Below are 16,863 nucleotides of genomic sequence, written 5' to 3'. Positions count from 1 at the left end.
TGAAACCAGCACCTTAGACCACACGGCCACTCTACCTGAACACACACGTCAACTAAGACAAATAAGCAAGAGCTTCATGTTATTAAACTAACAAAATCATGAGTCTGATAGAGGTGGGATTCGACCCCACGCCTCCGAAGAGACCGGTGCCTAAAACCAGCGCCTTAGACCACTCGGCCACTCTACCTGAAAACAAAAGTAAACTCAGTCTATTAAGCAAAATCTTCACTTTAAAATTCTTAAAAACACAACAGACTGATAGAAGTGAGATCGAAACCACGCCTCCGAAGAGACTGGTACCTGAAACCAACACCTTAGAAAACACGGCCACTCTAACTGAACACACACGTCAGCTCAGACAAATGAGCAAGTGCTTCATGTTATTAAACTATAAAAATGCATGATTCTGATAGAGGTGGGATTCGAACCCACGCCTCCGAAGAGACTGGTACCTGAATCCAGCGCCTTAGACCACTCGGCCACTCTACCTGAACACACTTGTCAACTCAGACAAATAAGCAAGAACTTCATGTTATTAAACCAAGAAAATGCATGAGTCTGATAGAGGTGGGATTCGAACCCACGCCTCCGAAGAGACTGATGCCTTAAACCAGCGCCTTAGACCACTCGGCCACTCTACCTGAACACACTTGTCAACTCAGACAAATAAGCAAGAACTTCATGTTATTAAACCAAGAAAATGCATGAGTCTGATAGAGGTGTGAATCGAACCCACGCCTCCGAAGAGACTGGTGCCTAAAACCAGCGCCTTAGACCACTCGGCCACTCTACCTGAAAACATAAGTAAACTCAGTCTAATCAGCAAAATCTTCATTTTACAATTCTTAAAAACACAACAGACTGATAGGGGTGAGATTCGAACCCACGCCTCCGAAGAGACTGGTACCTGAAACCAGCGCCTTAGACCACTCGGCCACTCTACCTGAACACACTTGTCAACTCAGACAAATAAGCAAGAGCTTCATGTTATTAAACTAAGATAATGCATGAGTCTGATAGAGGTGGGATTCGAACCCACGCCTCCGAAGAGACTGGTGCCTTAAACCAACGCCTTAGACCACTCGGCCACTCTACCTGAACACACACGTCAACTAAGACAAATAAGCAAGAGCTTCATGTCATTAAACTAACAAAATGCATGAGTCTGATAGAGGTGGGATTCGAACCCACGCCTCCGAAGAGACTGGTGCCTTAAACCAACGCCTTAGACCACTCGGCCACTCTACCTGAACACACACGTCAACTAAGACAAATAAGCAAGAGCTTCATGTCATTAAACTAACAAAATGCATGAGTCTGATAGAGGTGGGATTCGAACCCACGCCTCCGAAGAGACTGGTGCCTAAAACCAGCGCCTTAGACCACTCGGCCACTCTACCTGAAAACATAAGAAAACTCAGTCTATTCAGCAAAATCTTCATTTTACAATTCTTAAAAACACAACAGACTGATAGGGGTGAGATTCGAACCCACGCATCCGAAGAGACTGGTACCTGAAACCAACGCCTTAGACCACTCGGCCACTCTACCTGAAAACAAAAGTAAACTAAGTCTATTCAGCAAAATCTTCATTTTACAATTCTTAAAAATACAACAGACTGAATGGGGTGAGATTCGAACCCACGCATCCGAAGAGACTGGTACCTGAAACCAGCGCCTTAGACCACTCGGCCACTCTACCTGAAAACAAAAGTAAACTCAGTCTATTAAGCAAAATCTTCACTTTAAAATTCTTAAAAACACAACAGACTGATAGAGGTGAGATTCGAAACCACGCCTCCGAAGAGATTGGTACCTGAAACCAGCACCTTAGACCACACGGCCACTCTACCTGAACACAAACGTCAGCTCAGACAAATGAGCAAGAGCTTCATGTTATTAAACTATGAAAATGCATGAATCTGATAGAGGTGGGATTCGAACCCACGCCTCCGAAGAGACTGGTGTCTTAAACCAGCGCCTTAGACCACTCGGCCACTCTACCTGAACACACATGTCAACTAAGACAAATAAGCTAGAGCTTCATGTTATTAAACTAACAAAATGCATGAGTCTGATAGAGGTGGGATTCGAACCCACGCCTTCGAAGAGACCGGTGCCTAAAACCAGCGCCTTAGACCACTCGGCCACTCTACCTGAAAACAAAAGTAAACTCAGTCTATTAAGCAAAATCTTCACTTTAAAATTCTTAAAAACACAACAGACTGATAGAGGTGAGATTCGAAACCACGCCTCCGAATAGACTGGTACCTGAAACCAGCACCTTAGACCACACGGCCACTCTACCTGAACACAAACGTCAGCTCAGACAAATGAGCAAGAGCTTCATGTTATTAAACTATGAAAATGCATGAATCTGATAGAGGTGGGATTCGAACCCACGCCTCCGAAGAGACTGGTACCTGAATCCAGCGCCTTAGACCACTCGGCCACTCTACCTGAACACACTTGTCAACTTAGACAAATAAGCAAGAGCTTCATGTTATTAAACTAAGAAAATGCATGAGTCTGATAGAGTTGGGATTCGAACCCTCGCCTCCGAAGAGACTGGTGCCTTAAACCAGCGCCTTAGACCACACGGCCACTCTACCTGAACACAAACGTCAGCTCAGACAAATGAGCAAGAGCTTCATGTTATTAAACTATGAAAATGCGTGAATCTGATAGAGGTGGGATTCGAACCCACGCCTCCGAAGAGACTGGTGCCTAAAACCAGCGCCTTAGACCACTCGGCCACTCTACCTGAAAACATAAGAAAACTCAGTCTATTCAGCAAAATCTTCATTTTAAAATTCTTAAAAACACAACAGACTGATAGGGGTGAGATTCGAAATCAAGCCTCCGAAGAGACTGATACCTGAAACCATCACCTTAGACCACACGGCCACTCTACCTGAACACACACGTCAGCTCAGACAAATGAGCAAGAGCCTCATGTTATTAAACTATGAAAATGCATGAATCTGATAGAGGTGGGATTCTAACCCACGCCTCCGAAGAGACTGGTATCTGAAACCAGCGCCTTAGACCACTCGGCCACTCTACCTGAAAACAAAAGTAAACTCAGTCTATTAAGCAAAATCTTCACTTTAAAATTCTTAAAAACACAACAGACTGATAGAGGTGAGATTCAAAACCACGCCTCCGAAGAGACTGGTACCTGAAACCAGCACCTTAGACCACACGGCCACTCTACCTGAACACAAACGTCAGCTCAGACAAATGAGCAAGAGCTTCATGTTACTAAACTATGAAAATGCATGAATCTGATAGAGGTGGGATTCGAACCCACGCCTCCGAAGAGACTGGAACCTTAATCCAGCGCCTTAGACCACTCGGCCACACTTCCTGAACACACTTGTCAACTCAGACAAATAAGCAAGAGCTTCATGTTATTAAACTAAGAAAATGCATGAGTCTGATAGAGGTGGGATTCGAACCCACGCCTCCAAAGATACTGGTGCCTTAAACCAGCGCCTTAGACCAATCGGCCACTCTACCTGAACACACTCGCCAACTAAGACAAATAAGCAAGAGCTTCATGTTATTAAACTAACAAAATGCATGAGTCTGATAGAGGTGGGATTCGAACCCACGCCTCCGAAGAGACTGGTGCCTAAAACCAGCGCCTTAGACCACTCGGCCACTCTACCTGAAAACATAAGTAAACTCAGTCTATTCAGCAAAATCTTCATTTTACAATTCTTAAAAACACAACAGACTGGTAGGGTTGAGATTCGAACCCACGCCTCCGAAGAGACTGGTACCTGAAACCAGCACCTTAGACCACACGGCCACTCTACCTGAACACACACGTCAGCTCAGACAAATGAGCAAGAGCCTCATGTTATTAAACTATGAAAATGCATGAATCTGATAGAGGTGGGATTCTAACCCACGCCTCCGAACAGACTGGTACCTGAAACCAGCGCCTTAGACCACTCGGCCACTCTACCTGAAAACAAAAGTAAACTCAGTCTATTAAGCAAAATCTTCACTTTAAAATTCTTAAAAACACAACAGACTGATAGAGGTGAGATTCGAAACCACGCCTCCGAAGAGACTGGTACCTGAAACCAGCACCTTCGACCACACGGCCACTCTACCTGAACACAAACGTCAGCTCAGACAAATGAGCAGGAGCTTCATGTTACTAAACTATGAAAATGCATGAATCTGATAGAGGTGGGATTCGAACCCACGCCTCCGAAGAGACTGGTACCTGAATCCAGCGCCTTAGACCACTCGGCCACTCTACCTGAACACACTCGTCAACTCAGACAAATAAGCAAGAGCTTCATGTTATTAAACTAAGAAAATGCATGAGTCTGATAGAGGTGGGATTCGAACCCACGCCTCCGAAGAGATTGGTGCCTTAAACCAGCGCCTTAGACCAATCGGCCACTCTACCTGACCACACACGTCAACTAAGACAAATAAGCAAGAGTTTCATGTTATTAAACTAACAAAATGCATGATTCTGATAGAGGTGGGATTCGACCCCACGCCTCCGAACAGACTGGTACCTGAAACCAGCGCCTTAGACCACTCGGCCACTCTACCTGAAAACAAAAGTAAACTCAGTCTATTAAGCAAAATCTTCACTTTAAAATTCTTAAAAACACAACAGACTGATAGAGGTGAGATTCGAAACCACGCCTCCGAAGAGACTGGTACCTGAAACCAGCACCTTCGACCACACGGCCACTCTACCTGAACACAAACGTCAGCTCAGACAAATGAGCAGGAGCTTCATGTTACTAAACTATGAAAATGCATGAATCTGATAGAGGTGGGATTCGAACCCACGCCTCCGAAGAGACTGGTACCTGAATCCAGCGCCTTAGACCACTCGGCCACTCTACCTGAACACACTCGTCAACTCAGACAAATAAGCAAGAGCTTCATGTTATTAAACTAAGAAAATGCATGAGTCTGATAGAGGTGGGATTCGAACCCACGCCTCCGAAGAGATTGGTGCCTTAAACCAGCGCCTTAGACCAATCGGCCACTCTACCTGACCACACACGTCAACTAAGACAAATAAGCAAGAGCTTCATGTTATTAAACTAACAAAATGCATGATTCTGATAGAGGTGGGATTCGACCCCACGCCTCCGAAGAGACCGGTGCCTAAAACCAGCGCCTTAGACCACTCGGCCACTCTACCTGAAAACATAAGTAAACTCAGTCTATTCAGCAAAACCTTCATTTTACAATTCTTAAAAACACAACAGACTGATAGGGGTGAGATTCGAACCCACGCATCCGAAGAGACTGGTACCTGAAACCAGCGCCTTAGACCACTCGGCCACTCTACCTGAAAACAAAAGTAAACTCAGTCTATTAAGCAAAATCTTCACTTTAAAATTCTTAAAAACACAACAGACTGATAGAGGTGAGATTCGAAACCACGCCTCCGAATAGACTGGTACCTGAAACCAGCACCTTAGACCAAACGGCCACTCTACCTGAACACAAACGTCAGCTCAGACAAATGAGCAAGAGCTTCATGTTATTAAACTATGAAAATGCATGAATCTGATAGAGTTGGGATTCGAACCCACGCCTCCGAAGAGACTGGTACCTGAATCCAGCGCCTTAGACCACTCGGCCACTCTACCTGAACACACTTGTCAACTTAGACAAATAAGCAAGAGCTTCATGTTATTAAACTAAGAAAATGCATGAGTCTGATAGAGGTGGGATTCGAACCCACGCCTCCGAAGAGACTGGTGCCTTAAACCAGCGCCTTAGACCACACGGCCACTCTACCTGAACACAAACGTCAGCTCAGACAAATGAGCAAGAGCTTCATGTTATTAAACTATGAAAATGCGTGAATCTGATAGAGGTAGGATTCGAAACTACGCCTCCGAAGAGACTGGTACCTGAATCCAGCGCCTTAGACCACTCAGCCACTCTTCCTGAATACACTTGTCAACTCAGACAAATAAGCAAGAGCTTCATGTTATTAAACTAAGAAAATGCATGAGTCTGATAGAGGTGGGATTCGAGCCCACGCCTCCAAAGAGACTGGTGCCTTAAACCAGCGCCTTAGACCAATCGGCCACTCTACCTGAACACACTCGCCAACTAAGACAAATAAGCAAGAGCTTCATGTTATTAAACTAGCAAAATGCATGAGTCTGATAGAGGTGGGATTCGAACCCACGCCTCCGAAGAGACTGGTGCCTAAAACCAGCGCCTTAGACCACTCGGCCACTCTACCTGGAAACATAAGTAAACTCAGTCTATTCAGCAAAATCTTCATTTTACAATTCTTAAAAACACAACAGACTGATAGGGGTGAGATTCGAACCCACGCCTCCGAAGAGACTGGTACCTGAAACCAGCACCTTAGACCACACGGCCACTCTACCTGAACACACACGTCAGCTCAGACAAATGAGCAAGAGCCTCATGTTATTAAACTATGAAAATGCATGAACCTGATAGAGGTGGGATTCTAACCCACGCCTCCGAAGAGACTGGTACCTGAAACCAGCGCCTTAGACCACTCGGCCACTCTACCTGAAAACATAAGTAAACTCAGTCTATTCAGCAAAACCTTCATTTTACAATTCTTAAAAACACAACAGACTGATAGGGGTGAGATTCGAACCCACGCATCCGAAGAGACTGGTACCTGAAACCAGCGCCTTAGACCACTCGGCCACTCTACCTGAAAACAAAAGTAAACTCAGTCTATTAAGCAAAATCTTCACTTTAAAATTCTTAAAAACACAACAGACTGATGGAGGTGAGATTCGAAACCACGCCTCCGAAGAGACTGGTACCTGAAACCAGCACCTTAGACCACACGGCCACTCTACCTGAACACACTCGTCAACTCAGACAAATAAGCAAGAGCTTCATGTTATTAAACTAAGAAAATGCATGAATCTGATAGAGGTGGGATTCGAACCCACGCCTCCGAAGAGACTGGTGCATTAAACCAGCGCCTTAGACCACTCGGCCACTCTACCTGAACACACACGTCAACTAAGACAAATAAGCTAGAGCTTCATGTTATTAAACTAGCAAAATGCATGAGTCTGATAGAGGTGGGATTCGAACCCACGCCTTCGAAGAGACCGGTGCCTAAAACCAGCGCCTTAGACCACTCGGCCACTCTACCTGAAAACAAAAGTAAACTCAGTCTATTAAGCAAAATCTTCACTTTAAAATTCTTAAAAACACAACAGACTGATAGAGGTGAGATTCGAAACCACGCCTCCGAATAGACTGGTACCTGAAACCAGCACCTTAGACCAAACGGCCACTCTACCTGAACACAAACGTCAGCTCAGACAAATGAGCAAGAGCTTCATGTTATTAAACTATGAAAATGCATGAATCTGATAGAGTTGGGATTCGAACCCACGCCTCCGAAGAGACTGGTACCTAAATCCAGCGCCTTAGACCACTCGGCCACTCTACCTGAACACACTTGTCAACTTAGACAAATAAGCAAGAGCTTCATGTTATTAAACTAAGAAAATGCATGAGTCTGATAGAGGTGGGATTCGAACCCACGCCTCCGAAGAGACTGGTGCCTTAAACCAGCGTCTTAGACCACACGGCCACTCTACCTGAACACAAACGTCAGCTCAGACAAATGAGCAAGAGCTTCATGTTATTAAACTATGAAAATGCGTGAATCTGATAGAGGTAGGATTCGAAACTACGCCTCCGAAGAGACTGGTACCTGAATCCAGCGCCTTAGACCACTCAGCCACTCTTCCTGAATACACTTGTCAACTCAGACAAATAAGCAAGAGCTTCATGTTATTAAACTAAGAAAATGCATGAGTCTGATAGAGGTGGGATTCGAACCCACGCCTCCAAAGAGACTGGTGCCTTAAACCAGCGCCTTAGACCAATCGGCCACTCTACCTGAACACACTCGCCAACTAAGACAAATAAGCAAGAGCTTCATGTTATTAAACTAGCAAAATGCATGAGTCTGATAGAGGTGGGATTCGAACCCACGCCTCCGAAGAGACTGGTGCCTAAAACCAGCGCCTTAGACCACTCGGCCACTCTACCTGAAAACATAAGTAAACTCAGTCTATTCAGCAAAATCTTCATTTTACAATTCTTAAAAACACAACAGACTGATAGGGGTGAGATTCGAACCCACGCCTCCGAAGAGACTGGTACCTGAAACCAGCACCTTAGACCACACGGCCACTCTACCTGAACACACACGTCAGCTCAGACAAATGAGCAAGAGCCTCATGTTATTAAACTATGAAAATGCATGAACCTGATAGAGGTGAGATTCGAACCCACGCATCCGAAGAGACTGGTACCTGAAACCAGCGCCTTAGACCACTCGGCCACTCTACCTGAAAACAAAAGTAAACTCAGTCTATTAAGCAAAATCTTCACTTTAAAATTCTTAAAAACACAACAGACTGATGGAGGTGAGATTCGAAACCACGCCTCCGAAGAGACTGGTACCTGAAACCAGCACCTTAGACCACACGGCCACTCTACCTGAACACACTCGTCAACTCAGACAAATAAGCAAGAGCTTCATGTTATTAAACTAAGAAAATGCATGAATCTGATAGAGGTGGGATTCGAACCCACGCCTCCGAAGAGACTGGTGCCTTAAACCAGCGCCTTAGACCACTCGGCCACTCTACCTGAAAACAAAAGTAAATTCAGTCTATTAAGCAAAATCTTCACTTTAAAATTCTTAAAAACACAACAGACTGATAGAGGTGAGATTCGAAACCACGCCTCCGAATAGACTGGTACCTGAAACCAGCACCTTAGACCAAACGGCCACTCTACCTGAACACAAACGTCAGCTCAGACAAATGAGCAAGAGCTTCATGTTATTAAACTATGAAAATGCATGAATCTGATAGAGGTGGGATTCGAACCCACGCCTCCGAAGAGACTGGTACCTGAATCCAGCGCCTTAGACCACTCGGCCACTCTACCTGAACACACTTGTCAACTTAGACAAATAAGCAAGAGCTTCATGTTATTAAACTAAGAAAATGCATGAGTCTGATAGAGGTGGGATTCGAACCCACGCCTCCGAAGAGACTGGTGCCTTAAACCAGCGCCTTAGACCACACGGCCACTCTACCTGAACACAAACGTCAGCTCAGACAAATGAGCAAGAGCTTCATGTTATTAAACTATGAAAATGCGTGAATCTGATAGAGGTAGGATTCGAAACTACGCCTCCGAAGAGACTGGTACCTGAATCCAGCGCCTTAGACCACTCGGCCACTCTATCTGAAAACATAAGTAAACTCAGTCTATTCAGCAAAATCTTCATTTTACAATTCTTAAAAACACAACAGACTGGTAGGGGTGAGATTCGAATCCACGCCTCCGAAGAGACTGATACCTGAAACCAGCACCTTAGACCACACGGCCACTCTACCTGAACACACACGTCAGCTCAGACAGATGAGCAAGAGCCTCATGTTATTAAACTATGAAAATGCATGAATCTGATAGAGGTGGGATTCTAACCCACGCCTCCGAAGAGACTGGTACCTGAAACCAGCGCCTTAGACCACTCGGCCACTCTACCTGAAAACAAAAGTAAACTCAGTCTATTAAGCAAAATCTTCACTTTAAAATTCTTAAAAACACAACAGACTGATAGAGGTGAGATTCGAAACCACGCCTCCGAAGAGACTGGTACCTGAAACCAGCACCTTAGACCACACGGCCACTCTTCCTGAACACAAACGTCAGCTCAGACAAATGAGCAAGAGCTTCATGTTACTAAACTATGAAAATGCATGAATCTGATAGAGGTGGGATTCGAACCCACGCCTCCGAAGAGACTGGAACCTGAATCCAGCGCCTTAGACCACTCGGCCACCCTACCTGAACACACTTGTCAACTCAGACAAATAAGCAAGAGCTTCATGTTATTAAACTAAGAAAATGCATGAGTGTGATAGAGGTGGGATTCGAACCCACGCCTCCGAAGAGACTGGTGCCTTAAACCAGCGCCTTAGACCACACGGCCACTCTACCTGAACACAAACGTCAGCTCAGACAAATGAGCAAGAGCTTCATGTTATTAAACTATGAAAATGCGTGAATCTGATAGAGGAGGGATTCGAACCTACGCCTCCGAAGAGACTGGTACCTGAATCCAGCGCCTTAAACCACTCGGCCACTCTACCTGAACACACTTGTCAACTCAGACAAATAAGCAAGAGCTTCATGTTATTAAACTAAGAAAATGCATGAGTCTGATAGAGGTGGGATTCGAACCCACGCCTCCAAAGAGACTGGTGCCTTAAACCAGCGCCTTAGACCAATCAGCCACTCTACCTGAACACACTCGTCAACTAAGACAAATAAGCAAGAGCTTCATGTTATTAAACAAACAAAATGCATGAGTCTGATAGAGGTGGGATTCGAACCCACGCCTCCGAAGAGACTGGTGCCTAAAACCAGCGCCTTAGACCACTCGGCCACTCTACCTGAAAACATAAGTAAACTCAGTCTATTCAGCAAAATCTTCATTTTACAATTCTTAAAAACACAACAGACTGGTAGGGGTGAGATTCGAATCCACGCCTCCGAAGAGACTGATACCTGAAACCAGCACCTTAGACCACACGGCCACTCTACCTGAACACACACGTCAGCTCAGACAGATGAGCAAGAGCCTCATGTTATTAAACTATGAAAATGAATGAATCTGATAGAGGTGGGATTCTAACCCACGCCTCCGAAGAGACTGGTACCTGAAACCAGCGCCTTAGACCACTCGGCCACCCTACCTGAACACACTTGTCAACTCAGACAAATAAGCAAGAGCTTCATGTTATTAAACTAAGAAAATGCATGAGTGTGATAGAGGTGGGATTCGAACCCACGCCTCCGAAGAGACTGGTGCCTTAAACCAGCGCCTTAGACCACACGGCCACTCTACCTGAACACAAACGTCAGCTCAGACAAATGAGCAAGAGCTTCATGTTATTAAACTATGAAAATGCGTGAATCTGATAGAGGAGGGATTCGAACCTACGCCTCCGAAGAGACTGGTACCTGAATCCAGCGCCTTAAACCACTCGGCCACTCTACCTGAACACACTTGTCAACTCAGACAAATAAGCAAGAGCTTCATGTTATTAAACTAAGAAAATGCATGAGTCTGATAGAGGTGGGATTCGAACCCACGCCTCCAAAGAGACTGGTGCCTTAAACCAGCGCCTTAGACCAATCAGCCACTCTACCTGAACACACTCGTCAACTAAGACAAATAAGCAAGAGCTTCATGTTATTAAACAAACAAAATGCATGAGTCTGATAGAGGTGGGATTCGAACCCACGCCTCCGAAGAGACTGGTGCCTAAAACCAGCGCCTTAGACCACTCGGCCACTCTACCTGAAAACATAAGTAAACTCAGTCTATTCAGCAAAATCTTCATTTTACAATTCTTAAAAACACAACAGACTGGTAGGGGTGAGATTCGAATCCACGCCTCCGAAGAGACTGATACCTGAAACCAGCACCTTAGACCACACGGCCACTCTACCTGAACACACACGTCAGCTCAGACAGATGAGCAAGAGCCTCATGTTATTAAACTATGAAAATGAATGAATCTGATAGAGGTGGGATTCTAACCCACGCCTCCGAAGAGACTGGTACCTGAAACCAGCGCCTTAGACCACTCGGCCACTCTACCTGAAAACAAAAGTAAACTCAGTCTATTAAGCAAAATCTTCACTTTAAAATTCTTAAAAACACAACAGACTGATAGAGGTGAGATTCGAAACCACGCCTCCGAAGAGACTGGTACCTGAAACCAGCACCTTAGACCACACGGCCACTCTTCCTGAACACAAACGTCAGCTCAGACAAATGAGCAAGAGCTTCATGTTACTAAACTATGAAAATGCATGAATCTGATAGAGGTGGGATTCGAACCCACGCCTCCGAAGAGACTGGAACCTGATTCCAGCGCCTTAGACCACTCGGCCACCTTACCTGAACACACTTGTCAACTCAGACAAATAAGCAAGAGCTTCATGTTATTAAACTAAGAAAATGCATGAGACTGATAGAGGTGGGATTCGAACCCACGCCTTCGAAGAGACTTGTGCCTTAAACCAGCGCCTTAGACCACACGGCCACTCTACCTGAACACAAACGTCAGCTCAGACAAATGAGCAAGAGCTTCATGTTATTAAACTATGAAAATGCGTGAATCTGATAGAGGAGGGATTCGAACCTACGCCTCCGAAGAGACTGGTACCTGAATCCAGCGCCTTAAACCACTCGGCCACTCTACCTGAACACACTTGTCAACTCAGACAAATAAGCAAGAGCTTCATGTTATTAAACTAAGAAAATGCATGAGTCTGATAGAGGTGGGATTCGAACCCACGCCTCCAAAGAGACTGGTGCCTTAAACCAGCGCCTTAGACCAATCAGCCACTCTACCTGAACACACTCGTCAACTAAGACAAATAAGCAAGAGCTTCATGTTATTAAACAAACAAAATGCATGAGTCTGATAGAGGTGGGATTCGAACCCACGCCTCCGAAGAGACTGGTGCCTAAAACCAGCGCCTTAGACCACTCGGCCACTCTACCTGAAAACATAAGTAAACTCAGTCTATTCAGCAAAATCTTCATTTTACAATTCTTAAAAACACAACAGACTGATAGGGGTGAGATTCGAATCCACGCCTCCGAAGAGACTGATACCTGAAACCAGCACCTTAGACCACACGGCCACTCTACCTGAACACACACGTCAGCTCAGACAGATGAGCAAGAGCCTCATGTTATTAAACTATGAAAATGCATGAATCTGATAGAGGTGGGATTCTAACCCACGCCTCCGAAGAGACTGGTGACTGAAACCAGCGCCTTAGACCACTCGGCCACTCTACCTGAAAACAAAAGTAAACTCAGTCTATTAAGCAAAATCTTCACTTTAAAATTCTTAAAAACACAACAGACTGATAGAGGTGAGATTCGAAACCACGCCTCCGAAGAGACTGGTACCTGAAACCAGCACCTTAGACCACACGGCCACTCTTCCTGAACACAAACGTCAGCTCAGACAAATGAGCAAGAGCTTCATGTTACTAAACTATGAAAATGCATGAATCTGATAGAGGTGGGATTCGAACCCACGCCTCCGAAGAGACTGGAACCTGAATCCAGCGCCTTAAACCACTCGGCCACTCTACCTCAACACACTTGTCAACTCAGACAAAAAAGCAAGAGCTTCATGTTATTAAACTAAGAAAACGCATGAGTCTGATAGAGGTGGGATTCGAACCCACGCCTCCAAAGAGACTGGTGCCTTAAACCAGCGCCTTAGACCAATCAGCCACTCTACCTGAACACACTCGTCAACTAAGACAAATAAGCAAGAGCTTCATGTTATTAAACAAACAAAATGCATGAGTCTGATAGAGGTGGGATTCGAACCCACGCCTCCGAAGAGACTGGTGCCTAAAACCAGCGCCTTAGACCACTCGGCCACTCTACCTGAAAACATAAGTAAACTCAGTCTATTCAGCAAAATCTTCATTTTACAATTCTTAAAAACACAACAGACTGATAGGGGTGAGATTCGAATCCACGCCTCCGAAGAGACTGATACCTGAAACCAGCACCTTAGACCACACGGCCACTCTACCTGAACACACACGTCAGCTCAGACAGATGAGCAAGAGCCTCATGTTATTAAACTATGAAAATGCATGAATCTGATAGAGGTGGGATTCTAACCCACGCCTCCGAAGAGACTGGTGACTGAAACCAGCGCCTTAGACCACTCGGCCACTCTACCTGAAAACAAAAGTAAACTCAGTCTATTAAGCAAAATCTTCACTTTAAAATTCTTAAAAACACAACAGACTGATAGAGGTGAGATTCGAAACCACGCCTCCGAAGAGACTGGTACCTGAAACCAGCACCTTAGACCACACGGCCACTCTTCCTGAACACAAACGTCAGCTCAGACAAATGAGCAAGAGCTTCATGTTACTAAACTATGAAAATGCATGAATCTGATAGAGGTGGGATTCGAACCCACGCCTCCGAAGAGACTGGAACCTGAATCCAGCGCCTTAGACCACTCGGCCACCCTACCTGAACACACTTGTCAACTCAGACAAATAAGCAAGAGCTTCATGTTATTAAACTAAGAAAATGCATGAGTCTGATAGAGGTGGGATTCGAACCCACGCCTCCGAAGAGACTGGTGCCTTAAACCAGCGCCTTAGACCACACGGCCACTCTACCTGAACACACTTGTCAACTCAGACAAAAAAGCAAGAGCTTCATGTTATTAAACTAAGAAAATGCATGAGTCTGATAGAGGTGGGATTCGAACCCACGCCTCCAAAGAGACTGGTGCCTTAAACCAGCGCCTTAGACCAATCAGCCACTCTACCTGAACACACTCGTCAACTAAGACAAATAAGCAAGAGCTTCATGTTATTAAACAAACAAAATGCATGAGTCTGATAGAGGTGGGATTCGAACCCACGCCTCCGAAGAGACTGGTGCCTAAAACCAGCGCCTTAGACCACTCGGCCACTCTACCTGAAAACATAAGTAAACTCAGTCTATTCAGCAAAATCTTCATTTTACAATTCTTAAAAACACAACAGACTGATAGGGGTGAGATTCGAATCCACGCCTCCGAAGAGACTGATACCTGAAACCAGCACCTTAGACCACACGGCCACTCTACCTGAACACACACGTCAGCTCAGACAGATGAGCAAGAGCCTCATGTTATTAAACTATGAAAATGCATGAATCTGATAGAGGTGGGATTCTAACCCACGCCTCCGAAGAGACTGGTGACTGAAACCAGCGCCTTAGACCACTCGGCCACTCTACCTGAAAACAAAAGTAAACTCAGTCTATTAAGCAAAATCTTCACTTTAAAATTCTTAAAAACACAACAGACTGATAGAGGTGAGATTCGAAACCACGCCTCCGAAGAGACTGGTACCTGAAACCAGCACCTTAGACCACACGGCCACTCTTCCTGAACACAAACGTCAGCTCAGACAAATGAGCAAGAGCTTCATGTTACTAAACTATGAAAATGCATGAATCTGATAGAGGTGGGATTCGAACCCACGCCTCCGAAGAGACTGGAACCTGAATCCAGCGCCTTAAACCACTCGGCCACTCTACCTCAACACACTTGTCAACTCAGACAAAAAAGCAAGAGCTTCATGTTATTAAACTAAGAAAACGCATGAGTCTGATAGAGGTGGGATTCGAACCCACGCCTCCAAAGAGACTGGTGCCTTAAACCAGCGCCTTAGACCAATCAGCCACTCTACCTGAACACACTCGTCAACTAAGACAAATAAGCAAGAGCTTCATGTTATTAAACAAACAAAATGCATGAGTCTGATAGAGGTGGGATTCGAACCCACGCCTCCGAAGAGACTGGTGCCTAAAACCAGCGCCTTAGACCACTCGGCCACTCTACCTGAAAACATAAGTAAACTCAGTCTATTCAGCAAAATCTTCATTTTACAATTCTTAAAAACACAACAGACTGATAGGGGTGAGATTCGAATCCACGCCTCCGAAGAGACTGATACCTGAAACCAGCACCTTAGACCACACGGCCACTCTACCTGAACACACACGTCAGCTCAGACAGATGAGCAAGAGCCTCATGTTATTAAACTATGAAAATGCATGAATCTGATAGAGGTGGGATTCTAACCCACGCCTCCGAAGAGACTGGTGACTGAAACCAGCGCCTTAGACCACTCGGCCACTCTACCTGAAAACAAAAGTAAACTCAGTCTATTAAGCAAAATCTTCACTTTAAAATTCTTAAAAACACAACAGACTGATAGAGGTGAGATTCGAAACCACGCCTCCGAAGAGACTGGTACCTGAAACCAGCACCTTAGACCACACGGCCACTCTTCCTGAACACAAACGTCAGCTCAGACAAATGAGCAAGAGCTTCATGTTACTAAACTATGAAAATGCATGAATCTGATAGAGGTGGGATTCGAACCCACGCCTCCGAAGAGACTGGAACCTGAATCCAGCGCCTTAGACCACTCGGCCACCCTACCTGAACACACTTGTCAACTCAGACAAATAAGCAAGAGCTTCATGTTATTAAACTAAGAAAATGCATGAGTCTGATAGAGGTGGGATTCGAACCCACGCCTCCGAAGAGACTGGTGCCTTAAACCAGCGCCTTAGACCACACGGCCACTCTACCTGAACACACTTGTCAACTCAGACAAAAAAGCAAGAGCTTCATGTTATTAAACTAAGAAAATGCATGAGTCTGATAGAGGTGGGATTCGAACCCACGCCTCCAAAGAGACTGGTGCCTTAAACCAGCGCCTTAGACCAATCAGCCACTCTACCTGAACACACTCGTCAACTAAGACAAATAAGCAAGAGCTTCATGTTATTAAACAAACAAAATGCATGAGTCTGATAGAGGTGGGATTCGAACCCACGACTCCGAAGAGACTGGTGCCTAAAACCAGCGCCTTAGACCACACGGCCACTCTTCCTGAACACAACCGTCAGCTCAGACAAATGAGCAAGAGCTTCATGTTACTAAACTATGAAAATGCATGAATCTGATAGAGGTGGGATTCGAACCCACGCCTCCGAAGAGACTGGTGCCTTAAACCAGCGCCTTAGACCACACGGCCACTCTACCTGAACACAAACGTCAGCTCAGACAAATGAGCAAGAGCTTCATGTTATTAAACTATGAAAATGCGTGAATCTGATAGAGGAGGGATTCGAACCTACGCCTCCGAAGAGACTGGTACCTGAATCCAGCGCCTTAAACCACTCGG

General features: G+C 45.3%; 66 non-coding genes across 66 annotated transcripts; all 66 read right to left on the bottom strand.

Annotated features, from left to right (window-relative positions):
• Positions 1-105: 105 nt before the first annotated feature.
• Positions 106-187, bottom strand: TRNAL-UAG (transfer RNA leucine (anticodon UAG)). The gene has a single exon. It is a non-coding gene; the product is annotated as a tRNA-Leu (tRNA).
• Positions 188-407: 220 nt separating this feature from the next.
• On the bottom strand, positions 408-489 carry TRNAL-CAG (transfer RNA leucine (anticodon CAG)). Its single transcript has one exon. It is a non-coding gene; the product is annotated as a tRNA-Leu (tRNA).
• Positions 490-559: 70 nt separating this feature from the next.
• On the bottom strand, positions 560-641 carry TRNAL-AAG (transfer RNA leucine (anticodon AAG)). The gene has a single exon. It is a non-coding gene; the product is annotated as a tRNA-Leu (tRNA).
• Positions 642-711: 70 nt separating this feature from the next.
• Positions 712-793, bottom strand: TRNAL-UAG (transfer RNA leucine (anticodon UAG)). Its single transcript has one exon. It is a non-coding gene; the product is annotated as a tRNA-Leu (tRNA).
• Positions 794-862: 69 nt separating this feature from the next.
• Positions 863-944, bottom strand: TRNAL-CAG (transfer RNA leucine (anticodon CAG)). The gene has a single exon. It is a non-coding gene; the product is annotated as a tRNA-Leu (tRNA).
• Positions 945-1,014: 70 nt separating this feature from the next.
• Positions 1,015-1,096, bottom strand: TRNAL-AAG (transfer RNA leucine (anticodon AAG)). Its single transcript has one exon. It is a non-coding gene; the product is annotated as a tRNA-Leu (tRNA).
• Positions 1,097-1,166: 70 nt separating this feature from the next.
• On the bottom strand, positions 1,167-1,248 carry TRNAL-AAG (transfer RNA leucine (anticodon AAG)). The gene has a single exon. It is a non-coding gene; the product is annotated as a tRNA-Leu (tRNA).
• Positions 1,249-1,318: 70 nt separating this feature from the next.
• Positions 1,319-1,400, bottom strand: TRNAL-UAG (transfer RNA leucine (anticodon UAG)). The gene has a single exon. It is a non-coding gene; the product is annotated as a tRNA-Leu (tRNA).
• Positions 1,401-1,923: 523 nt separating this feature from the next.
• TRNAL-AAG (transfer RNA leucine (anticodon AAG)) lies at positions 1,924-2,005 on the bottom strand. Its single transcript has one exon. It is a non-coding gene; the product is annotated as a tRNA-Leu (tRNA).
• A 70-nt stretch (positions 2,006-2,075) lies between these two features.
• Positions 2,076-2,157, bottom strand: TRNAL-UAG (transfer RNA leucine (anticodon UAG)). The gene has a single exon. It is a non-coding gene; the product is annotated as a tRNA-Leu (tRNA).
• A 221-nt stretch (positions 2,158-2,378) lies between these two features.
• Positions 2,379-2,460, bottom strand: TRNAL-CAG (transfer RNA leucine (anticodon CAG)). Its single transcript has one exon. It is a non-coding gene; the product is annotated as a tRNA-Leu (tRNA).
• Positions 2,461-2,682: 222 nt separating this feature from the next.
• On the bottom strand, positions 2,683-2,764 carry TRNAL-UAG (transfer RNA leucine (anticodon UAG)). Its single transcript has one exon. It is a non-coding gene; the product is annotated as a tRNA-Leu (tRNA).
• Positions 2,765-2,985: 221 nt separating this feature from the next.
• TRNAL-CAG (transfer RNA leucine (anticodon CAG)) lies at positions 2,986-3,067 on the bottom strand. Its single transcript has one exon. It is a non-coding gene; the product is annotated as a tRNA-Leu (tRNA).
• Positions 3,068-3,288: 221 nt separating this feature from the next.
• On the bottom strand, positions 3,289-3,370 carry TRNAL-AAG (transfer RNA leucine (anticodon AAG)). The gene has a single exon. It is a non-coding gene; the product is annotated as a tRNA-Leu (tRNA).
• Positions 3,371-3,440: 70 nt separating this feature from the next.
• TRNAL-AAG (transfer RNA leucine (anticodon AAG)) lies at positions 3,441-3,522 on the bottom strand. Its single transcript has one exon. It is a non-coding gene; the product is annotated as a tRNA-Leu (tRNA).
• Positions 3,523-3,592: 70 nt separating this feature from the next.
• On the bottom strand, positions 3,593-3,674 carry TRNAL-UAG (transfer RNA leucine (anticodon UAG)). The gene has a single exon. It is a non-coding gene; the product is annotated as a tRNA-Leu (tRNA).
• A 221-nt stretch (positions 3,675-3,895) lies between these two features.
• TRNAL-CAG (transfer RNA leucine (anticodon CAG)) lies at positions 3,896-3,977 on the bottom strand. Its single transcript has one exon. It is a non-coding gene; the product is annotated as a tRNA-Leu (tRNA).
• Positions 3,978-4,198: 221 nt separating this feature from the next.
• Positions 4,199-4,280, bottom strand: TRNAL-CAG (transfer RNA leucine (anticodon CAG)). The gene has a single exon. It is a non-coding gene; the product is annotated as a tRNA-Leu (tRNA).
• Positions 4,281-4,350: 70 nt separating this feature from the next.
• Positions 4,351-4,432, bottom strand: TRNAL-AAG (transfer RNA leucine (anticodon AAG)). Its single transcript has one exon. It is a non-coding gene; the product is annotated as a tRNA-Leu (tRNA).
• A 70-nt stretch (positions 4,433-4,502) lies between these two features.
• TRNAL-CAG (transfer RNA leucine (anticodon CAG)) lies at positions 4,503-4,584 on the bottom strand. The gene has a single exon. It is a non-coding gene; the product is annotated as a tRNA-Leu (tRNA).
• Positions 4,585-4,805: 221 nt separating this feature from the next.
• Positions 4,806-4,887, bottom strand: TRNAL-CAG (transfer RNA leucine (anticodon CAG)). Its single transcript has one exon. It is a non-coding gene; the product is annotated as a tRNA-Leu (tRNA).
• A 70-nt stretch (positions 4,888-4,957) lies between these two features.
• TRNAL-AAG (transfer RNA leucine (anticodon AAG)) lies at positions 4,958-5,039 on the bottom strand. The gene has a single exon. It is a non-coding gene; the product is annotated as a tRNA-Leu (tRNA).
• A 70-nt stretch (positions 5,040-5,109) lies between these two features.
• Positions 5,110-5,191, bottom strand: TRNAL-UAG (transfer RNA leucine (anticodon UAG)). The gene has a single exon. It is a non-coding gene; the product is annotated as a tRNA-Leu (tRNA).
• Positions 5,192-5,563: 372 nt separating this feature from the next.
• Positions 5,564-5,645, bottom strand: TRNAL-CAG (transfer RNA leucine (anticodon CAG)). Its single transcript has one exon. It is a non-coding gene; the product is annotated as a tRNA-Leu (tRNA).
• Positions 5,646-5,715: 70 nt separating this feature from the next.
• On the bottom strand, positions 5,716-5,797 carry TRNAL-AAG (transfer RNA leucine (anticodon AAG)). Its single transcript has one exon. It is a non-coding gene; the product is annotated as a tRNA-Leu (tRNA).
• Positions 5,798-6,019: 222 nt separating this feature from the next.
• On the bottom strand, positions 6,020-6,101 carry TRNAL-AAG (transfer RNA leucine (anticodon AAG)). Its single transcript has one exon. It is a non-coding gene; the product is annotated as a tRNA-Leu (tRNA).
• Positions 6,102-6,171: 70 nt separating this feature from the next.
• TRNAL-UAG (transfer RNA leucine (anticodon UAG)) lies at positions 6,172-6,253 on the bottom strand. Its single transcript has one exon. It is a non-coding gene; the product is annotated as a tRNA-Leu (tRNA).
• Positions 6,254-6,474: 221 nt separating this feature from the next.
• Positions 6,475-6,556, bottom strand: TRNAL-CAG (transfer RNA leucine (anticodon CAG)). The gene has a single exon. It is a non-coding gene; the product is annotated as a tRNA-Leu (tRNA).
• A 372-nt stretch (positions 6,557-6,928) lies between these two features.
• Positions 6,929-7,010, bottom strand: TRNAI-AAU (transfer RNA isoleucine (anticodon AAU)). The gene has a single exon. It is a non-coding gene; the product is annotated as a tRNA-Ile (tRNA).
• Positions 7,011-7,080: 70 nt separating this feature from the next.
• Positions 7,081-7,162, bottom strand: TRNAL-UAG (transfer RNA leucine (anticodon UAG)). Its single transcript has one exon. It is a non-coding gene; the product is annotated as a tRNA-Leu (tRNA).
• Positions 7,163-7,383: 221 nt separating this feature from the next.
• Positions 7,384-7,465, bottom strand: TRNAL-UAG (transfer RNA leucine (anticodon UAG)). Its single transcript has one exon. It is a non-coding gene; the product is annotated as a tRNA-Leu (tRNA).
• A 70-nt stretch (positions 7,466-7,535) lies between these two features.
• Positions 7,536-7,617, bottom strand: TRNAL-AAG (transfer RNA leucine (anticodon AAG)). The gene has a single exon. It is a non-coding gene; the product is annotated as a tRNA-Leu (tRNA).
• A 222-nt stretch (positions 7,618-7,839) lies between these two features.
• TRNAL-AAG (transfer RNA leucine (anticodon AAG)) lies at positions 7,840-7,921 on the bottom strand. The gene has a single exon. It is a non-coding gene; the product is annotated as a tRNA-Leu (tRNA).
• Positions 7,922-7,991: 70 nt separating this feature from the next.
• On the bottom strand, positions 7,992-8,073 carry TRNAL-UAG (transfer RNA leucine (anticodon UAG)). Its single transcript has one exon. It is a non-coding gene; the product is annotated as a tRNA-Leu (tRNA).
• Positions 8,074-8,294: 221 nt separating this feature from the next.
• TRNAL-CAG (transfer RNA leucine (anticodon CAG)) lies at positions 8,295-8,376 on the bottom strand. The gene has a single exon. It is a non-coding gene; the product is annotated as a tRNA-Leu (tRNA).
• Positions 8,377-8,597: 221 nt separating this feature from the next.
• Positions 8,598-8,679, bottom strand: TRNAL-AAG (transfer RNA leucine (anticodon AAG)). The gene has a single exon. It is a non-coding gene; the product is annotated as a tRNA-Leu (tRNA).
• Positions 8,680-8,900: 221 nt separating this feature from the next.
• Positions 8,901-8,982, bottom strand: TRNAL-CAG (transfer RNA leucine (anticodon CAG)). Its single transcript has one exon. It is a non-coding gene; the product is annotated as a tRNA-Leu (tRNA).
• Positions 8,983-9,052: 70 nt separating this feature from the next.
• TRNAL-AAG (transfer RNA leucine (anticodon AAG)) lies at positions 9,053-9,134 on the bottom strand. Its single transcript has one exon. It is a non-coding gene; the product is annotated as a tRNA-Leu (tRNA).
• Positions 9,135-9,204: 70 nt separating this feature from the next.
• TRNAL-CAG (transfer RNA leucine (anticodon CAG)) lies at positions 9,205-9,286 on the bottom strand. The gene has a single exon. It is a non-coding gene; the product is annotated as a tRNA-Leu (tRNA).
• Positions 9,287-9,507: 221 nt separating this feature from the next.
• TRNAL-CAG (transfer RNA leucine (anticodon CAG)) lies at positions 9,508-9,589 on the bottom strand. Its single transcript has one exon. It is a non-coding gene; the product is annotated as a tRNA-Leu (tRNA).
• Positions 9,590-9,810: 221 nt separating this feature from the next.
• TRNAL-CAG (transfer RNA leucine (anticodon CAG)) lies at positions 9,811-9,892 on the bottom strand. Its single transcript has one exon. It is a non-coding gene; the product is annotated as a tRNA-Leu (tRNA).
• A 70-nt stretch (positions 9,893-9,962) lies between these two features.
• Positions 9,963-10,044, bottom strand: TRNAL-AAG (transfer RNA leucine (anticodon AAG)). The gene has a single exon. It is a non-coding gene; the product is annotated as a tRNA-Leu (tRNA).
• A 222-nt stretch (positions 10,045-10,266) lies between these two features.
• Positions 10,267-10,348, bottom strand: TRNAL-AAG (transfer RNA leucine (anticodon AAG)). Its single transcript has one exon. It is a non-coding gene; the product is annotated as a tRNA-Leu (tRNA).
• A 70-nt stretch (positions 10,349-10,418) lies between these two features.
• Positions 10,419-10,500, bottom strand: TRNAL-UAG (transfer RNA leucine (anticodon UAG)). The gene has a single exon. It is a non-coding gene; the product is annotated as a tRNA-Leu (tRNA).
• Positions 10,501-10,721: 221 nt separating this feature from the next.
• On the bottom strand, positions 10,722-10,803 carry TRNAL-CAG (transfer RNA leucine (anticodon CAG)). The gene has a single exon. It is a non-coding gene; the product is annotated as a tRNA-Leu (tRNA).
• A 70-nt stretch (positions 10,804-10,873) lies between these two features.
• On the bottom strand, positions 10,874-10,955 carry TRNAL-AAG (transfer RNA leucine (anticodon AAG)). Its single transcript has one exon. It is a non-coding gene; the product is annotated as a tRNA-Leu (tRNA).
• Positions 10,956-11,177: 222 nt separating this feature from the next.
• On the bottom strand, positions 11,178-11,259 carry TRNAL-AAG (transfer RNA leucine (anticodon AAG)). The gene has a single exon. It is a non-coding gene; the product is annotated as a tRNA-Leu (tRNA).
• Positions 11,260-11,329: 70 nt separating this feature from the next.
• TRNAL-UAG (transfer RNA leucine (anticodon UAG)) lies at positions 11,330-11,411 on the bottom strand. Its single transcript has one exon. It is a non-coding gene; the product is annotated as a tRNA-Leu (tRNA).
• A 221-nt stretch (positions 11,412-11,632) lies between these two features.
• TRNAL-CAG (transfer RNA leucine (anticodon CAG)) lies at positions 11,633-11,714 on the bottom strand. Its single transcript has one exon. It is a non-coding gene; the product is annotated as a tRNA-Leu (tRNA).
• Positions 11,715-11,935: 221 nt separating this feature from the next.
• On the bottom strand, positions 11,936-12,017 carry TRNAL-CAG (transfer RNA leucine (anticodon CAG)). The gene has a single exon. It is a non-coding gene; the product is annotated as a tRNA-Leu (tRNA).
• Positions 12,018-12,391: 374 nt separating this feature from the next.
• TRNAL-AAG (transfer RNA leucine (anticodon AAG)) lies at positions 12,392-12,473 on the bottom strand. Its single transcript has one exon. It is a non-coding gene; the product is annotated as a tRNA-Leu (tRNA).
• A 70-nt stretch (positions 12,474-12,543) lies between these two features.
• Positions 12,544-12,625, bottom strand: TRNAL-UAG (transfer RNA leucine (anticodon UAG)). Its single transcript has one exon. It is a non-coding gene; the product is annotated as a tRNA-Leu (tRNA).
• Positions 12,626-13,149: 524 nt separating this feature from the next.
• On the bottom strand, positions 13,150-13,231 carry TRNAL-CAG (transfer RNA leucine (anticodon CAG)). Its single transcript has one exon. It is a non-coding gene; the product is annotated as a tRNA-Leu (tRNA).
• A 70-nt stretch (positions 13,232-13,301) lies between these two features.
• On the bottom strand, positions 13,302-13,383 carry TRNAL-AAG (transfer RNA leucine (anticodon AAG)). Its single transcript has one exon. It is a non-coding gene; the product is annotated as a tRNA-Leu (tRNA).
• Positions 13,384-13,453: 70 nt separating this feature from the next.
• TRNAL-UAG (transfer RNA leucine (anticodon UAG)) lies at positions 13,454-13,535 on the bottom strand. Its single transcript has one exon. It is a non-coding gene; the product is annotated as a tRNA-Leu (tRNA).
• A 524-nt stretch (positions 13,536-14,059) lies between these two features.
• TRNAL-CAG (transfer RNA leucine (anticodon CAG)) lies at positions 14,060-14,141 on the bottom strand. Its single transcript has one exon. It is a non-coding gene; the product is annotated as a tRNA-Leu (tRNA).
• A 70-nt stretch (positions 14,142-14,211) lies between these two features.
• TRNAL-AAG (transfer RNA leucine (anticodon AAG)) lies at positions 14,212-14,293 on the bottom strand. Its single transcript has one exon. It is a non-coding gene; the product is annotated as a tRNA-Leu (tRNA).
• Positions 14,294-14,363: 70 nt separating this feature from the next.
• Positions 14,364-14,445, bottom strand: TRNAL-AAG (transfer RNA leucine (anticodon AAG)). Its single transcript has one exon. It is a non-coding gene; the product is annotated as a tRNA-Leu (tRNA).
• A 70-nt stretch (positions 14,446-14,515) lies between these two features.
• On the bottom strand, positions 14,516-14,597 carry TRNAL-UAG (transfer RNA leucine (anticodon UAG)). The gene has a single exon. It is a non-coding gene; the product is annotated as a tRNA-Leu (tRNA).
• A 524-nt stretch (positions 14,598-15,121) lies between these two features.
• Positions 15,122-15,203, bottom strand: TRNAL-CAG (transfer RNA leucine (anticodon CAG)). The gene has a single exon. It is a non-coding gene; the product is annotated as a tRNA-Leu (tRNA).
• A 70-nt stretch (positions 15,204-15,273) lies between these two features.
• On the bottom strand, positions 15,274-15,355 carry TRNAL-AAG (transfer RNA leucine (anticodon AAG)). Its single transcript has one exon. It is a non-coding gene; the product is annotated as a tRNA-Leu (tRNA).
• A 70-nt stretch (positions 15,356-15,425) lies between these two features.
• TRNAL-UAG (transfer RNA leucine (anticodon UAG)) lies at positions 15,426-15,507 on the bottom strand. The gene has a single exon. It is a non-coding gene; the product is annotated as a tRNA-Leu (tRNA).
• Positions 15,508-16,031: 524 nt separating this feature from the next.
• On the bottom strand, positions 16,032-16,113 carry TRNAL-CAG (transfer RNA leucine (anticodon CAG)). Its single transcript has one exon. It is a non-coding gene; the product is annotated as a tRNA-Leu (tRNA).
• Positions 16,114-16,183: 70 nt separating this feature from the next.
• On the bottom strand, positions 16,184-16,265 carry TRNAL-AAG (transfer RNA leucine (anticodon AAG)). Its single transcript has one exon. It is a non-coding gene; the product is annotated as a tRNA-Leu (tRNA).
• A 70-nt stretch (positions 16,266-16,335) lies between these two features.
• Positions 16,336-16,417, bottom strand: TRNAL-AAG (transfer RNA leucine (anticodon AAG)). The gene has a single exon. It is a non-coding gene; the product is annotated as a tRNA-Leu (tRNA).
• A 222-nt stretch (positions 16,418-16,639) lies between these two features.
• On the bottom strand, positions 16,640-16,721 carry TRNAL-AAG (transfer RNA leucine (anticodon AAG)). The gene has a single exon. It is a non-coding gene; the product is annotated as a tRNA-Leu (tRNA).
• Between the last annotated feature and the right edge of the window lie 142 nt (positions 16,722-16,863).

The sequence above is a fragment of the Phalangium opilio genome, unplaced genomic scaffold, assembly GCF_054372755.1.
Source record: "Phalangium opilio isolate 3A_F unplaced genomic scaffold, DU_Popi_V2 ptg000031l_1, whole genome shotgun sequence".
Classification (NCBI taxonomy): domain Eukaryota; kingdom Metazoa; phylum Arthropoda; class Arachnida; order Opiliones; family Phalangiidae; genus Phalangium; species Phalangium opilio.
The sequence above is the reverse complement of the archived record's forward strand: the minus strand, read 5'-3'. Positions and strand labels throughout refer to the sequence as shown.